The sequence below is a fragment of the Stenella coeruleoalba genome, assembly GCF_951394435.1.
Source record: "Stenella coeruleoalba genome assembly, chromosome: 12".
NCBI classification, from domain to species: domain Eukaryota; kingdom Metazoa; phylum Chordata; class Mammalia; order Artiodactyla; family Delphinidae; genus Stenella; species Stenella coeruleoalba.
Window position 1 is genome coordinate 74,023,319 of NC_137158.1, and position 15,433 is coordinate 74,038,751.

The 15,433-nt window shown below is 44.6% G+C and overlaps 1 protein-coding gene and 1 pseudogene across 3 annotated transcripts in view; both read left to right on the plus strand.

The window, feature by feature from the left end:
- UST (uronyl 2-sulfotransferase) overlaps positions 1 to 15,433 on the plus strand; it is a 297,889-nt gene that overhangs the window by 200,251 nt on the left and 82,205 nt on the right. The window lies entirely within an intron of this gene.
- On the plus strand, positions 3,319 to 9,205 carry LOC307195223 (serine/threonine-protein kinase 3-like; annotated as a pseudogene). The gene is made up of 2 exons: positions 3,319 to 3,451; positions 8,484 to 9,205. The product of its transcript is annotated as a serine/threonine-protein kinase 3-like (transcript).

Below are 15,433 nucleotides of genomic sequence, written 5' to 3' on the forward strand. Positions count from 1 at the left end.
CTAGCCTGCTGGCACCCATTTCTCCCGTGTTTATTTACTTGGAAACTTAAGCTGGTGTAGGCACGTGGTTGTAAAGTCACCGAAGCAGCACGTTCTGACCCCCGAGGGGTGGGGAGGAGAGGTGCGCGGGCCGGCAGGCTCTGACATGCTGTGAGCCGCGCAGAGGACAAAGGAGCCCCCCCGGAGAGAGATGTCTTTGACATCCATTTGTCCTGAAGTATGTCGAAAGCAGGGGTCGCAGGTGTGTTTAGAACCAAAGACCAGTTCTGCAGTTTAGCAATATAGGGAGTATCCCTGGGAGCTTGGGACAGAGAAGTTGATGGGCATAGAAGGAGGAGAGGCACGAGGTGAGAAGAAAACAACAAAGGGATTTGGGGGGAAAGGAGGGGTCATGAGAGAGCCGTGAGCTTGGAGCCTTTGCGAGGGGAGAACAGAACGCCACCAGCCACCACCTGAGATGTCACCGAATAACCACACACACAGCCAAGTGTGTGGCTTGATGCAGTCAGCGGGCTGTCCCCATATTAGCGCATTCATCCCCAGGGCATCCCCTTCAACCCCTTTTTACAGTAAGACCCCTACATACGAACGAGTTCCATCCCAAGAGCACATTCATAGCCCAATTTGTTTGTAAGTCCAACAAATTTAGCCTAGGTACCCAACTAACACAGTCGGTATGTATAGCAATAGTACTGTACTGTAATAGGTTTATAATACTTTTCACACAAATAATACGTAAAAAACAAACACAGGATATAAAGAAAACATTTTTAATCTTACAGTACAGTACCTTGAAAAGCACAGTCGCGGCAGCTACATCACCACTGCTTATACGCTTACTTCCAGACATCCTGGGCTTGAAATAAAGACCCTGTACCACTGTACTCTATACAGTACTGTACAGTGAAGTACAGAAAAGCACAACCACTTGTAGAGGATGCACCAGACACATGAACTAACTTGCCTGATTGGACATGTGAACTCACGTTCGCATCTTTGAAAGTTCACAACTTGAAGGTTCGTATGTAGGGGACTTACTGTGTAGACTAGGAAGGCAACTCCGAGAGGCTAAGTGGATAAGACCAAACCTTGAACATGAGGAAGTGTGTTAGGCTGCATTAGTTACAAGGAGTTCAGGTCCACTCAGGTTGCCTCAGGGGAAGAGAAAAGTAAGAGTTATCATTAGGATGTATCCGGTAATGAGAACAGAAGGGCCACAACTTCCAGCAAAGACCAGGAGATGCCACGCAGAGCCAGGCCACGTGGGAAGAGCAAAGAGCAGAGCGCAGCTCAGCCTCCCTGTGGGAAAACTAGAAGTGGTTCAGAACGGGAGCCGGGTCCAGCGGCCGGATTATGTGGGCACCCGGTCAGCCCAGGGGTTCCCTTCTCCCTGTTCCCTGGTTATTGACACACTTCAGCCGCTTGCTGTGCTCTCCTCTCTGCTCCCACGACGGATGCTTCCTGGTGTTCCTCTGTAGCTCACATTCAGGCTTCTAAGAGTGACTTGTTCGTCCACTTGGTCACTCTGACCGGCCATAGGTCATGTTTGGCTGCCCCTGGGACAAGTCTCATCCGTGCTGTGTTCAAGGGCGTGGTCAGACAGATGGGACAGGATGGAGTCAACTCCAGGTATAGTGTTTGTGTTAATTTCCCATTACTGCTGTAGCAATTTACCACACACTTAGTGGGTTAAACTACCGACATTTCTAATCTTCCAGTTCTATAGGTCAGCAGTCTGACACCAGTCCCACTGGGCTAGACTCAAGGTGTTGGCAAAGCTGATTTTTTTTTTAAGATTTTTTTTTTTTATGTGGACCATTTTTTTAAGTCTTTATTGAATTTGTTACAATACTGCTTCTGTTTTTTTTGTTTTGGGTTTTTGGCCGCGAGGCATAGTGGAATCTTAGCTCCCCGACCAGGGATCAAACCTGCACCCCCTGCATTGGAAGGGGGATTCTTAACCCCTGGACCACCAGGGAAGTCTCCAAAACTGATTCCTTCTTGAAGGCTTGAGGGGAAGACCCATTTCCCTGTTCATTTGGGTGGTTGAGCCTCCATGTCCTGAGATCCCATTTTCTTGCTGGTGGTCAGATGTGTACTGTTCTCATTCTCTAGAGGCATCTACGCTCCTTAAACCGTGGCTCCCTCCCTCCCAGCTTCCAAGTAACTGGTGGTGGGTTGAGTACCTCCCAAGCTTGACATTTCTCCCCCTTCTTCTTCTTTTTTTATTTAAATTTAATTAATTAATTTATTTATTTTTGGCTGTGTTGGGTCTTCGTTGCTGCACGTGGGCTTTCTCTAGTTGCGGTGAGTGGGGGCTACTCTTCATTGCAGCGCGTGAACTTCTCAATGCAGTTGAGGAGCACGGGCTCTAGGCACACGGGCTTCAGTAGTTGTGGCTCGCGGGCTCAGTAGCTGTGGCTCACGGGCTGTAGAGCACAGGCTCAGTTGTTGTGGCGCACGGGCTTAGTTGCTCCGCGGCACGTGGGATCTTCCCGGACCAGGGCTCGAACCCGTGTCCCCTGCGTTGGCAGGCGGATTCTTAACCACTGCGCCACCAGGGAAGTCCTCTCCTCCTCGCTTCTTCCATCTCATTTCTCTAACCAGCTGAGAAGGGTTCTCCACTTTTAAAGATTTCTGTGAACTGACTGGGCCCACCCAGATAATCTAGAATCATCTCCCCATCTCAAGGACTGTAACGTTAATCACATCTGCAGAATCCTGTTTGCTGTATAAGGTCCCATATTCACAGGTCCCAGGGATTAAGGGTGTAGACGTCTTTGGGGTCTATTATCCTGCCCACCACAGTGTCACCTAGGACTGCGGGGACTGAGGGGCCTGTGGAGGGGTTGTGAGCATGACAGGCATTTAGAAACTTGGCTTGTCCCAGCCACCGGTGGGGAGCCCACGTCTGGCTTTCCACTGTGGCATGCTGCCATGCAGTGGCACCAAACTATGGCTTTCCTGTCTCTGGTCTGCAAAACCAAGGGGCCAGTCATACATTTTATTTTTACTCCTATGGGTGACTTATTCATCCATCCATCTACTCATTCATCATTCATTTATTCATTCAATAAATATTGATTTAGTATTCTGTGTGACAAGCACAATAATAACTGGAAATAAAACGCTGAGCAAAATTAGACCCCGTGTCTGTCCTCACAGAGCTCAGAGTCCTGAGAGGGAAACAGGTATTAATCCCCAAACCACACAGATTCATGTGAAATAGTAACTGCGTCACATTTTATAACACAGAGAGATGTGCCACTGTCCAGGCATAGAATGGGGTGGTTGGCAAGTCTAGAAGTCAGAGAAGTGATGGTTGAACTGAGATGTGAAGGGAGAGAAGAGAAGGAAGAATATCCAGACTTTGGGAACAGCACATGTAAAGGTCCTGTGGCAGAAGGGAGCAAAGTGAGCACGGGGGAAGAAGCAGGGAGGCCGGAGTGGGGTGAGGGAGGGAGACGGTGAGTGGCCTGGTGAGTGATGGAGGGAGGGAGAGCTGAACCCCACAGTGTGGGCAGGCAGGGGTCGGGCCCCACAGAACCTCCCAGGGCTTGTTCAAGAGGCCTGGGAGACACTAAGGGATTTAAAGCAGGGCTGGGGATGGGGGAGCATGTTTACATGGGATCCTAAAACTTACATTTTGGAAAAGAATTACTTTAGCTTCAATATACAGAGCAGAAAAGGGCTCCAGTTGATCTGAGGCTACTGCAGTGATCAAGGGGGAGATAAACAATCAAAAAGCAGGTATTTATGGAGCGAGGACCATGTGTGATGAGCAGCTCTAGGGGCAGGGGCGGTGATGGGGGCGCATTTACAGTGTGGGGGCCACCTCACTGCCCTTCCACTTGCTAACTGCCTGGCTGGCAACAGAAGACCCAAACTTGAGGAGTTGTCATTGGCTGGGACATGTTTAATTAGCAAAAGAATGATGCAGACACCGGAGAATTCAGGAGAAGAAACATCAGTGAGAGGTGGGATCTTTGCGGGGAGCCTTCCTGGACGAGGTGGGAGCTCAGTCTTTGGGGACGGATGCGGATTCAGGCAGGGGTGAGGGTCAAGAGGACCGCAGGAGCAGAGCGTTTGTGTAAAAGCTCGAGAGCCCGAGGCTTGCCCTATGGTCAGCCACCCAGCTTGGCCGGAGCAGAGGGTTTAGGGAGGCAAGGAGCTTTGGGACTGAGAAGCGATTCTCCAGATGTCCCCGAGGGGGCTGCCAAATCAGCTTTGCCTGACCTGCTTTCTCAATGGAAGGTCCCATCAGGGGCATCAAATCCAAGCTGCCAGAGCACAGCCAGGTGCATCCCGCTGGCCACCTGTCAGCTGAGCTCATCTGCTCCGGACCCCCGCGTCTCCCTGTGAGTCAGCGGCCAGCTGCAGCTGCCTCCTTGCTGGGGGCTCAGCCCTGCACCCCAGCTGGGACACATGGCTCATATTTATGAAGGTGGTGGTTCTCAGCCTGGCCGCTCATTGGAATCACCTGGGAGGCTTTTCAAACTACCAGTGCCCGGGTCCCACACCCAAAGATTCTGGTCTAATCGGTCAGGGGTGCAGGCTGGGCCTTGGGACTTTTTAAAAGCCGGAAGTGAGGCCAACATGTAGCTAAGGCTGAGAACTACTGAGAAATAACAACACATCCATTCTTGTCTGTATTAGCAGGAGCTATTTTTACTGAGAGATACACCTCCCGCATATCTTCTAGAAGCTTACTTTCTATATCCTCTGCACATTTGGAAAAGCTCTATTTGCCTTCGCCTCAGGAATTTTTGTGTTTGGTAGACTTTTAGTTGGCGTGTGCAAATAAATGTCGTTAAAGGAGCTTGATGGTATAGTGTAAGATTTGTTGTGTTTATGAATACTCTGTGTAGGTCTTAAGTCAGGCTTTCTTTTAAACTGAAGTGGGAAACCAAAGAGTATATTATACTCTACATTTAAGATCTCACTTTAGGAAGCGTGCTTTAGGCAATAAAACAGAGTAAGTACTTTGATGAATAAAATATTTTAGCATGAAGACATCTTCTTATTTGGCCGATGAGGCATTTAGAATCCATTGCCATTTTTCCAGAGACGTGCGTCACTCTTTAGATGCAGGCCAGTTCATAAAACACAATAAATGCTAAATTTAAAGACATGGATGAATAGAACTACACTTTAAATGCAGTCAGGAAATGTTCTTTAAAATAATGTTTTTTAAATGCAGCCAGGGAGCTTGCTATTCAAAGAAGTTATGCAGTGAAGTTTTATATAAAGTAAAAAACTAACGGCTCGATTTAATCTGTTTTAAATTTTGAATCTCATATCCTACACTTGTTTTCCAGAACCTGGCACACCTCTGTCGTTTTCCTCAATTTGCTTTGCCAAATTGTAATATTTTTTCACTGCCCAACTGTTTTACATACACAGCATAAATTCCCCAAAGGCAGAACGACCTCCAAACGTGTTCTGAAAAATATTTCGTGAACTCTAAAGACAGGAAAAGTAAGTGTAAAACGTCTAAGAGATTTATCGGAATCTCAGCTTGAATTCTAATTGCAAGTACTTATGAAAATGTCAAAATTAACGTGAAATGGCTGGCAGTTTTTCTAATAACTGTAAATTGAATTAGATAGTGTGTAATTGGAAAAACGCTTGCTTCGCTCAGGCTCTCTCAAAACAAGTCTTAGAATCTGTTAGCTGCAGCAGCCTTGCCCTCTAATGGCTGGAAGTTGAAGGACAAGGCTAAATGCTTCCGACTACAGGGAGGATAGAAACTAAGCAGAGGGATATGGTACCATGTCAGGAGACTCTTCCCTGACATGACATGAATCTTCATTCATGATTAAATGAAAGAATTTTAACCAAAGCCTACTCGATTTCAAGTCAAATGAAGCTTTTTAAAAATGGCTCTGCATTTCATATTACAAACTAAAAACACAATGGAATTGTATCAACATGTAGCTAAACGTTTCTATACTCTTTTTTTTTTTTGCATTGAAGAGGAAGGTTATACTGGTATGACTTTTTTTTTTAATTAATTAATTAATTTGTTTTTATTTTTGCCTGTGTTGGGTCTTCATTCCTGTGCTCGGGCTTTCTCTAGTTGTGGCGAGCGGGGGCTGCTCTTTGTTGCGGCGCACAGGCTTCTCTTTGTGGTGGCTTCTCTTGTTGCCGAGCACGGGCTCTAGGCGCACGGGCCTCAGTAGTTGTGGCACGTGGGCTCAGTAGTTACGGCACACGGGCTCAGTAGTTATGGCTCGTGGGCTCTAGAGCACAGGCTCAGTAGTTGTGATGCACGGGCTTAGTTGCTCTGCGGCATGTGGGATCTTCCCGGACCAGGACTCGAACCCGTGTCCCCTGCATTGGCTGACGAATTCTTAACCACTGAGCCACCAGGGCGGCCCCTGGTATGACTTTTATAGTGAGCTGGCTGCCCCTTCACCACTCTGCAGAGTTTTAAACACTCACTGCCAGTTTTTGAAATAAACTAAACTCTTGGATGAGACTTGTCAAAAGAATCAGCAGATGCATAAAAGAAAGTTATCAAGTTTAATACGAGACAGAGGAAACTTTGTTGGCGATGAAATCTCACTATAATTATGGCATTCCATATCTGACCACTATTAATAAATAAAAACCCTATGAGATTAAGAAAAGTGATCTAAACCAAGACAATAGGGAGTTCCCTTGTGGCTTAGTGGTTAGGGGCTTTCACTGCTGCGGCCTGGGTTCAATCCCTGGTTGGGGAAATGAGATCCCTCAAGCCATACGGCATGGCCAAAAAAATAAAAAATAAACCAAGACAATAAGATTAACCTCAGCCAACCTTGATTACTGCTCATCTTTATTTCTCCAGGTAATTATTACTTGGTGTGAATTATATTTAGTTTTTGCATGCTAATATAAATAATATATATTTTTTACTTGTTAATATATATTGCTTCTAAAATCCTTCAAATTATTTCACATTTGTATATGTCTTCTAGGTTTAACTAAAATATAATTCTCTCAGATGATAGGACATGATCTCCTCTTTTAATCCCAGCACCCTTCACAGCCACCTGGCCAACACCCAGCCCAACTTTCAGTCCATACTTAACAATAGATACAAATGTGGACCAAGCACCAATGTTTGCCTCCTCTCTCCACTTACAACTTCAATATATTTTGAACACCTGCAAAGCGTCAGGCATTGTGATGGGAATAGCTGTGGCAAGATGAGCATCTGTTCCTACTCTCTGCCTCTACTGCACACAAAGAAACCCATCTCCTCCTGTATTCCATTAATAGTGAGTGATACCCCTATCGGTTCAGTCACCCATACAAGAGACTCTGGAGTCATCCCTGCCTGCTTTCTTTCCCCAGCCCCCCAACCCATATGCAACCAGTCACCAGCTTAACCTGGAATCCTCCTGAAAGCAGAGCCTGAGGCAAGGGTTTGGAGGAAGGGTTTTAGAATTTGGACAGTGATCCCAGGGACTAGGAGTGGGGGACTGCAGAGAGAGGGAAGGAGGGAAGGTGAACACAAGGGCGTGTCCTGACATTGGTCACTCCCGTGGAAACCGAGGCTCAAGCCTGCCAGCACTGTGGGAGGACAGGGTAGAATTTGCCCTAGAATGTTTCTGACTGAGGAAAGCAGAAAGCATTTACCCACTGCTTTCATCGTTTGTTGTCAGGTTCACCTCACGAAGCCTTAACTCCCCGCACATCTGGGCTGTGCACACAGGTGGGCCACGTGGGTTCCTCTGGGTGTAGCACTGGGAACAGAAAGCGAGGTTGCTCTCAGGTTACTTCTGCATGAATCTCACGGCTGCAGCAATGGCTAGAGAAAAAGTGGCCAAGAGGACGGAAGGCAGGGCACAATAGTGTCCGGTCCAGCTGCCAAGACTGTCGCTTCTTCCTCCTTGACGTCTCTCAGATCATTCCCCATCAGGGTCATCAACAAAGCCCTCCTCATGTGCTACCCAGATATCTGCAAAAGCCTCATAGGTGGTCAGCCTGGCTCCAGTTCATCTTCCAACCCACGGTCATAGCCTCTAGTGTGCAAATCTGTTGTCCTTCTCCTGCTTAAAACTCTTCTGTGTCTTTCTGTTCCCTAGGTGTAATGTCAGCTATCGATATTGTTATAATATTATCATAATATTTAGGGTTGTTTGGCCTGAAGCGACCCAGCACTGGAACATGCAGGCTCTTTGGTGGTGCTAATGGCGGGAGGGCTCACGCCAAGAAGTATTTCCCAGAACTTCTGCTGGCAGGGTCCTTGTCCCGGCAGTGAGCCACAGCCACCCCCCGCCTCTGCAAGATACCCTCCAACACCAACAGGGAGGCCTGGCTCAGTCTCCTACGGAGTCACTGCTCCTTCCCCCTGCGTCCCGATGCGCACACTACCCTGTGTGTGCCCTTCATGAGTGGAGTCTCTGTTTCCCCCAGTCCTGTCGAAGTCCTGCAGTCAAATCCTGCTAGCCTTCAAAGTCTGATTCTCTGGGAATTCCTCCTCCTGTTGCCAGACCCCCAGGCTATTTTTTTGATTCCCACAAACCCACCACCAACATTCAGGAAGCCAGAACTTTGTTCTGATGATTTCACCAATTTTTTTAAAAAGTGCCTAGTGAAGAATCCTGAGCAGAGAGCTACTGCAACACAACTTTTACAGCACCCTTTTATCAGGAATGCAAAACCTCTATCAATTTTAAGAGACTTGATCACAGAAGCTATGGAAATCAAGGCTAAAAGACATGAGGAATAGAGCGAGAAATGGAAGAGGAAGAAGAAAATTCGGATGAAGATGAGCTGTATTCCCACACCATAGTGAAGACTAGCTCAGAAAGCGTGCACACCATGAGGCCCACAAGCACGATGAGTGAAGGGGCCCAGACCGTGATTGAACATAACAGCACAATGTTAGAGTCTGACTTGGGGCCATGGTTATAAACAGTGAGGATGAGGAAGGAGATGGAACTATGAAAAGAAATGCAACTTCACCACAAGTACAAAGACCATCTTTCTTGGATTACTTTGATAAACAGGACTTCAAAATAAGAGTCATGAAAACTGTAATCAGAATATGCATGAACCCTTCCCTGTGTCCAAAAATGCTTTTCCTGATAACTGGAAAGTTCCTCAAGATGGAGACTTTGACTTTGGGCTTCCCGGGTGGCGCAGTGGTTGAGAATCTGCTCCAATGCAGCGGACACGGGTTCGCTCCCTGGTCCAGGAAGATCCCACATGCCGTGGAGCATCTAAGCCCGTGCGCCACAACTGCTGAGCCCGTGTGCCTAGAGCCCGTGCTTCGTAACAAGAGAAGCCGCCACAATGAGAAGCCTGCGCACCGCAACAAAGAGTAGCCCCCGCTCGCCGCAACTAGAGAAAGCCCGCGCACGGCAACGAAGACCCAACACAGTCAAAAATAAATAAATTTATTTTAAAAAATATATTATCATAATACTTAACCAAAAAGCATCACAACCACATGTGAATCTACAATTATCTCAGTAAAAAACTTCAATGAAAAGAAGCTTCACAAACCAAGAGAAAAAGGATAAGTTAACCAATGAATAGCATAGGAAAAATGCAAGTGAGAATGAGCCAGTTTTGGAAACAGGATGTGAGAAGCGTGGTTTGATTAACACGTATTTATTTAGGAAAGCAGTAAGTCAAGGCTGGCAGGACAGGACCAGATAACTGAGAGTCTTGAAAGCTGCAGAAAGGACTTGAAAATTCATCACAGAAGGCGGGACTCAAGCGTCTTGAGCAAGGAATTAAATGTCAGGATGTGAAATGCTGCTTCTAAGTTGTGTGTTACACTTAGAAAGACCTTCTTTGCTCTGAAGCTATTAAAAGAATTCTCCATGGTGTCTTCCGGAGTTTTTGTTGTAATTCCTGTTGTCTAGTATAAAATCTTTGATCCATCCTGCTGTCAGGTGTAACATATGAATCCAATATCTTTTTTTTCCCAGATGGTTAACAAATTATCTCAACAACCTTTACAGAATAATTTATTTTTTCACACTAAAGTGTCGCCTTTACCATGTAATAAATTCTTATTTTTGGAGGGATCAGTTTTTTGACTTTTTATGTTATTCCATTGATCTGTGTCTTTAGGTATAGTAGAACACTATTACATATATGTGTGTGTGTGTGTGTGTGCTCTTGTGTGTAAACTAATATATAATCACATAATATACATTTTATTATATAATAGACAATAATATCATCAATACAATTAATGTACTATACAATAACTATTATATACTAAATATTTTATTATCTGGTAGGCTCTAATCTCTTCTCACTAATCTTTCCCCTAACTGTTCTAGCTCTTTCGTCTTTGTTGATTTTTCTATAGAAACTTTAAAATCAGCTTGTTCGGCTCTCCCTCCCCCCACGTACATCCCCAGAAAACATTAAGTTTTAGATGGACTTGAGAAGCACTGTGGGAGACCTTGAGTGACACCGCATCTCCCACTGTGCTCACTCTTAGCCCTGTGTGATCAGCACGTTCGCCGGATAAGTGTTATTTCTCCTTTACTTGTGGGAACTAAGTTGAAGTCAGCAGATAAAACCCCTCACTTGAATTGTTCTGACTTAATATGCATCTGAGACTTTAACTTGGTCACTTCCAGCTGCTCCCCTCATTAAATTCAGATCCCTAATATCATACATTAGTATATGCCTTTTACCTTTGTGTGCAAACCCCAGACGTGAAAGCCTGAGTAATTCATCATTTACTTTGAATGGAGGGTTCTGTTTCTGGCCCTTCACAGGTGAGCTCCTCCTGTCACACAATATTTCTTTCTTTCCATTAATACCTTGGCCCTGCATCTTCATCGGGTTCTCGCGTTCAGTCTTCCGTGGGCATCTGCGAGAGTTTTGTGCAGCCAGTTTCCTGCATCTTGCCTATTCTCTGTTTGCCCAATCTGATCACTCTGCAATTGAAAACACTTGAATAATATACATACATCATCAATATACCACTACCCTGATTTTTTTTGGAAAGTTCTTCTCCTTCATCCATTCAGTCCAATCGGCACTGAAACCCCTTTTATTTTGTTTAGAATGTCTCTGCAGCGTCGCTCACCCTCTCTCCGTTGCCACTGCCATTAGCACTGTCTTTAATGTTTTTCAGTGCTGGAACAGGCTCCTAACTAATCTCCTCTGATTAGCCACTTTCTCGCCCTTTCACCCTGTATAGTGCTGCCAGATTCGTTTTCCAAAGCAGCACTTCACATCCTGTCATTTAATTCCTTGCTCAAGAAGCTTGGTGTGTCCTGCCTTCTGTGATGAATTCTCAAGTCCTTTCTGCGGCTTTCAAGACTCAATAATCTGGACCTATCCTGCCAACCTTGACTTACTGCTTTCCCAATTAAATGCTAATTGAACCAAGCTTCTCAAATTCTCTCTTGAGAACAGGCTCCTTCCCATATCCTTTCTTTTCCTTATGTTGCTACCCTAAGCTGGAAAGTCTTCTTCTCGTTTCTCTCTCCATCCATATCCTATCCATCCTTCAAAATCTCATCACCATTCTCTCTTGATCCCAACCTTTGGGTCGCTGTTCCTTAGTACCTGAATACTTAACTCGATCCTCATAACACAATCTTATGAGATTATTATTATGTTATCATGATCTCAATTTAATGATGAGCCTGTTGCTCAGGAAGGTTAAGCAACTTGCCCAGAGTTAAGTTACATCCATGAAGTGACGGAACTAGGATTCAGACTCCGGCAGTCTGGCTTCAGAGGCCATGTCCCTAACCACCATGCTGAACTGCCTCTTTTCATCCTGTGTGACTCTCAGCTTGTTTCCTTAGTCCTTTCTCAGCCTGACTGTCAAGTATTCCATCTGCTGTTGGTCACGTATCATCTTCCCTGCTTTGTATACATCCCATTTATTGCTTCCCTGGAGCCCGTCCTGTAGGAAGGACTTAATAGGATTTACTGCATATGCGCAGGGAACTTAGCGGCCTTACTCACCAGCATTTCTTCAGCACCTAAAAAAAAGTTTTTTTAAAAATAAAAGAACAGGATCTGACACATAGTAAGTGCTCAAAGATTATTTGTTGAATAAATGACTAAATGAATATTGGATGGATTCACAGTTTGATAAATATATGACCATGTCAGTGTATCCTTCTCAAGTTTTTCCATTCATATAAATGTGCACATCTGTATTTTATGTACAGGTCTCTCAGTTGCCTCTAGGCCATGACTGATGATTAGCTGGATTTTTTTTTCTGGATAAAATGGATGCTTAGTTGTTATCAGCTAAGTTAGTTGTTGCCTCTACGGATCTAAAGGCACTTCCCAGGGCACGGCAGGTCTTGGAGTTCAGCTCTCTATTATAGCTGATGAAATTAAGTTACACCAATTTAATTAGACTAATATTTTACTATCAAAAGCAAAAAGAAACACTTTTGCTAGGTTTAGCTGCCTTAGCAAATAGTACTTTTAAACTTGAGGTCTATAGCACTTGATTATTTATAAGTAAATAAAATGTTATCGATAATCCAACAAAATTTAATTGTTAGAAGTGTTTCTTCTTCGTGAAAAAGTTCTTCTAACCTGGCGAAGGGCATTATTTGCTTCATACCCTACTCCTGAAGACTACTTTGGTTTCTACTTTTCATCCAGTATCAACTTTAATATTTTGGCTCAAAGATACCTCAAGTAATCCTCTCTAAATGTTATTAGTGGAAGTCAGGCTTCTGCAGAGCAAAACCTGTATTTAATTTATTTGCAAAGCCACATTTAGCATTGCGAATTTTAAAATTCAGTCAAAATAAATGATTTTACATCAAGGGCTGAATTAACACCAAGTTTTCGAAAGGCTTTTTTTCTGAGAAATTCAAAGCTTCTCATTAAGTCTACAGTCTTCCAAAATTGTGCTGTTCTCCAAGATAGCCTTATTAGTCCCATTTTGCAAATAACAAAATTGTGGCAAGAAGCAATTAAATGTCTTTACCAGGGTCTATTGGAATGGTGTCATACTGGGTAGGCCCTTGACTTAGATCACACCATCGTTGGTAAATTAGAAGAGGCTACAAACAAAGAAGGAAGAAAAAAGATTAGCAAGGAGGAAGGCAAATGTAGGAACAGGATTTGTCATCAGGGCCCTTTTAACATGGGGTCCCAGGGAATTGAGAAAAGGGAGGGAAAAAAAAACAGACCTTAATTAATCATAGTACTTTTTAAGGCAGAAAAGAAACATAGAGGGCTTCCCTGATGGCACAGTGGTTGAGAATCCGCCTGCCAATGTAGGGGCCATGGGTTCGAGCCCTGGTCCGGGAAGATCCCACATGCCGCGGAGCAACTAAGCCCGTGAGCCACAACTACTGAGCCCGTGTGCTGCAACTACTGAAGCCCATGTGCCTAGAGCCCGTGCTCCGCAACAAGAGAAGCCACCGCAATGAGAAGCCTGCACACCGCAATAAAGACCCAACACAGCCATAAATAAATAAATTTATAAAATAAAAGAAACATAGAGGTTATCTCATCTCATCCACTCATTTAAGGAGTTAGGACTGGAGCGTGAAGGTTGGAAATACCACATGGAGCTGCCCTCATTATGATGGTGTTGACTGTAAAGGCTAAGCTAAATCAGATATTTATCAGAGAAAGTGAATTTAGAAATAGAATATCATGAACAAATTTGTGAAATATAAGAAAGTCTGAAAAGCGTGTATGTTAAGTTCGGGAACAAAATTATAAAGCCCGGAAGTGATGGCCATCTCCTAAACTTTTCCAGTCTATTGCTCACCAGTTTCCTTATTATGACAGCCTAGTTCAGTTTCATGCTTGTGCAGAAAAGGAGGACACAGTCATCTCAAGATGACCAGATCACCATGGTGGACCCCCTGTCACCACCCCGCCACACACACACACACACACACCCCTACACATGCTCACTCACACCCTCTCAGTGACTGAAATTGACAGCTTTTTTTTTAACGTTAAACTCTTCTTCCTGGGTTCTTTTCTTTAATTATAAATAAAACTGGTAGGTCTGGCATTTTGTTACCAGCATCTTTTAATGAACCTACCCATCCACGAGGTTATGTACGTCTCGTGCATAAATGTTTGGACTATTTATATTCTGATATGGTTAATTCATTCTCTCTTTCTTTCAACAAGTATTCAGCACCTACTCTGTAGCCAGTGCTTTGGCAGATACTGAGAATGCAGTACTGAAAAGCACAGGTGGAGTTCCAGCTTTATGGAGTGTCTAATCTGTCAGGGAAACAGACATTAAACAAGTGACTGGAAGAGGTGATCAGGCTGTGGGAACAGTATGTACATAAATCAAGAGTCCCAGGTACTGCAAAACTTATATGGATGGAGTTTTAGAAGGCAGGGCACAGGGGTATGCTATGCAGATGGAAAGGTGGGCAGGGGCAAATATATCATAAGTATGTGAGGCTTTATTCTGAAAACAATGGAAAGTCTCAGGTCGAATTGTGGTCAGGGAGGCAGGCATGACGTGACAGGATTTGCATTTGAAATCTTGTGCAAGGGGAAGATGCTTGGGGTAGGGCAAGATAAACTATTTTGGTTTGGAATAGAATTGGCACGGCAGAGGAGACTGATAGGAATGAAAAGATTCAGACACATGTCTGAGGTAGAATCAGTCATTGCTCCTTGAGTGATTGAATGTGGAGCTGGAGGATGAGGGGAGTTAAGGAAGATCCTGGGTTTCTGGTTGGAGCAATTCGATGGAGGGTACTACTGTAGGTGGGGAATGCAGGTACAGAGGGGCGGGAGAGATATGCTGAGTTTCAGATGCTCACGTGAATGGAGACATCCAGCAGTCAGAAGAGAGGGCTGGGCTAGATATATAGAATTGGAAATTATCAGTATCCAGAGAAAGGGTAATTATATATACCTATCTGCATATATCTACATCTATATCCATATTCCATGAGGGGTGAGATCATGTCTGGAACAATGGCGGTGCTCACTGATTATTTGCTGAAAGTTGTTGAATTGAAGCCATTTGGTGAAATCAAGGATGAGGATAAAAAGCCTGTGGGTCACCCATTTTTTAGCACTCTTTGAGGAGTGGGAAACAAAGGAAACAAGAGCGTCAGTCCCAAGAAGAGGATAACATAGAGATGTGGCATCACAGAATCAGAGGGAAAAAGTCTTGAGAAGGGAGGATAGTTCATCATTGTTGGAAGTGGCTGGGAGGGGCAAGCAAAAGAAAACTAGAAAAATGGAGATAGTGATGGAAGTGTTGGTCTGCATTGCCCTGGTGAGGTAGGCAGAGGCACCCCTGGGTTGCTAGTCATCGTCTCTCCTAAAGAGGATGTTCTCTCTCGGGATCACTTACCAGGGGAAGAAGTAGGTCCTCAAGGGCAAGGGAATCCCACATCACTCTTCTTTTTAAAAAAATAAATATTTATTGAGAACTTGCTATATGCACAGTCTAAAGTGACTAGCATGCTAAGTTCCTCTGAGAAGCAGA